Consider the following 2,962-nt stretch of genomic DNA (forward strand, 5'->3'; position numbering starts at 1 on the left):
TAAGATTTTATTTATTTATTTGAGAGAGAGAGCACAAGAGCATGAGCTGGGGTGGGGGGATGAAGAGCAGAGGGAGCGGGCCAAGCACTGAGCACAGAGCCCAGCGCGCTGAGCACAGAGGACCCAGAGGTCATGACCTGAACTGAAATCAGGAGTTGGACGCCTAACTGAGCCACCCAGGTGCCACTGCACTGTTTTATACTGGTTATGCAATCTAAACCAGATATATAAAGGGCTATAAAAATTCTCTGTCTATCCTGACAATAGAAGCTCACACAAAGATTTATTTGTAAATATGATTACCAAAGCATGATTTTAATAACAAAAGAAATAAGATGTGATTATTTTATTTTTTTTAAAGATTTTATTTATTTGTCAGAAAGCGAGCACAAGCAGAGGGAGCAGTAGAGGGAGAGGGAGAAGCAGGTTCCGGGCTGAGCTGGGAGCCTAATGTGGGGCTCCATCCTAGAATCCTGGGATCATGACCCAAGCCAAAAGCAGACACTTAACGACTAAGCCACCCAGGTGCCCCAAAAGATGTGATTTTTTTTTAATTCATTTTTTACTTGATACTTTAATCCAAAAAATACTATATTAATATTCACTAAAAGACACTGAGCAAACTAGGATGAACCAGACAGACAAGGTCCCTGCTCTCAAGACTACTGGAAGTAAATATTCCATTTGTTTATTCCTGCTCCCTACTCTCTTCCTAATGTCCTTTAGAATGAGTTGAATAGGGCGCCTGGGTGGCTCAGTCGTTGAGCGTCTGCCTTCGGCTCAGGTCATGATCCCAGAGGCCTGGGATCGAGTCCCGCATCGGGCTCCCTGCTCGGCAGGGAGCCTGCTTCTCGCTCTCCCACTCCCCCTGCTTGTGTTCCTGCTCTCGCTATCTCTCTCTCTGTCAAATAAATAATAAATAAAAAATCTTAAAAAAAAAAAAAAAAGGGCGCCTGGGTGGCTCAGTTGGTTGAGCGACTGCCTTCGGCTCAGGTCATGATCCTGGAGTCCCTGGATCGAGTCCCGCATCGGGCTCCCTGCTCGGCAGGGAGCCTGCTTCTCCCTCTGACCCTCCCCCATCTCATGTGCTCTCTTTCTCTCTCTCATTCTCTCTGTCTCAAATAAATAAATAAAATCTTTAAAAAAAAAAAAAAAAAAATAGAATGAGTTGAATAATATAAGCAATTAGTCTTCAGATTGCTGCTTAGGCTTTTAAAATTTGTGCTCCAAAAGTTGGAAAAGAAAAACTTTAGTTTAATATCTAGAAAGAGATGTATGATGCCTGGGTGGCTCTGTCAGTTAAGCAACTGCCTTCAGCTCTGGTCATGATCTCAGGGTCCTGGGCTCCCTGGACTCCCTGCTCAGTGGAGAGTCTGCTTCTCTCCTGCCCCTACCCCCAACTTGTGCTTGCTCACACTCTCTCTCAAATGGATAAAATCCTTAAAAAAAAAAAAAAAAGAAAGCAAGCAGATATGTGCCTATCTCTTAGGTGAACTTTCAGCTTGTTTAGATAAATTATTTCAAACCTTATCTCTAACTCTTCTCCATTCTCTTGGACTTCCTATTTTCATGCTCTCCTTAGCCAACTATAAAGTGCCCTTCCCTTAGCTTGGTCACGTAACAAACTTTGTCATTTTCATGTCTTAGCTCTGACAATCCCTCTTTCTATGACACTTCCCTTAACATACTGAAGTGACATTAACTCTACCCAATTATCTGGTGTGACTGATACTGGCCAGTCAGCTTGCTGAGGTAATCCAACTATTTGCCCGTACTGAACAGAGTGAGACAAAAATAAAGTGAGCACATAATTTGTGCAGGAAGACCATATATACAGGTAGTCAAATAAGATGGACACTACTATTTAATCCTACTTCACAGTTAATTAGATGTCGTACCAAAGAAAAGGATGTTAAGTTGTCTTGGCATGTTACTTAAATTTAGAATTGTGTGTTTTTAAAAAAGTACTCAGTAGTTAAAAAAAAAAAAACTACTTTTCAAAGAAAAAGTACTCTGGGTTGAAACATTTGGGTACTATATCTGAAACTCATTTGCCTCTTCTTCTTACATTGTGAGCAATCAACTTTCTGAAAAAGCTCAGATATGCTGTAATTATCACTTAATTTTAGCCCAGGCACACAAGTTAATTTCAAATAAAACATGGCATAAGCCACAAGATTCAGACTTAATGTTAACAAGACGTTCTTCTTTCTAAATGAATTGACTGAATGCACACACTTAAAATGAGAGGTGTAGGAACAGATTTCCACAATGTAAGTGGTGTCATGACAATAAATTTCAGCTCAATAGCAGGAACTATGCCCGGCTTTATCTTTACATCTTTAGCAACCAGCAATGTCCAGCAGATTATAGGTACTAAACAGTGTCATTTTAAATAATTTTCTCAGTCATAAAATTGCTCCTACAACACAATATATCACCCTTCCCCTAAAAAAAAAAAAAAAAATCCATAATATTAGGGGCCCCTGGGAGGCTCAGTGGGTTAAGCCTCTGACTCTTGATTTCCGCTCAGGTCATGATCTCAGGATCCCGGGAGCAAGCTGCACCACTGGCTCCGGGTTCAGCGGGAGTCTGCTTGAGATTCTCTCTGTCCCTCCCCTCACCTGTGCTCTCTCTCTAAAATAAATAAATAAATAAATATTTTTTCAAAATCCATATTTTATATGGCATGAACTCTTTATAAATGAAAAAGTATTCGATTATGCTTGAAATGGACTTACTGGGTTTAAATTCATTTGCACTCCTGTTTTATACTCCTACCCTGGTGGTGGTTTCATCCTCCCGTGTTTGAGTATGTTCTCAAACGCAAGGATCTAAGGCTCCAGATCCGTATTCCGAGGAGAATTACAATCCCTAGAGGCCCTGGGTGCTTCCGCCAGGCCGCCTGTCCTTGGAACCGCCCTTTAAAAGTTCACGTGAGCGAAGCCACGCCCCCAGATGG

The sequence above is a fragment of the Halichoerus grypus genome, chromosome 6 (assembly GCF_964656455.1).
Source record: "Halichoerus grypus chromosome 6, mHalGry1.hap1.1, whole genome shotgun sequence".
NCBI lineage: Eukaryota > Metazoa > Chordata > Mammalia > Carnivora > Phocidae > Halichoerus > Halichoerus grypus.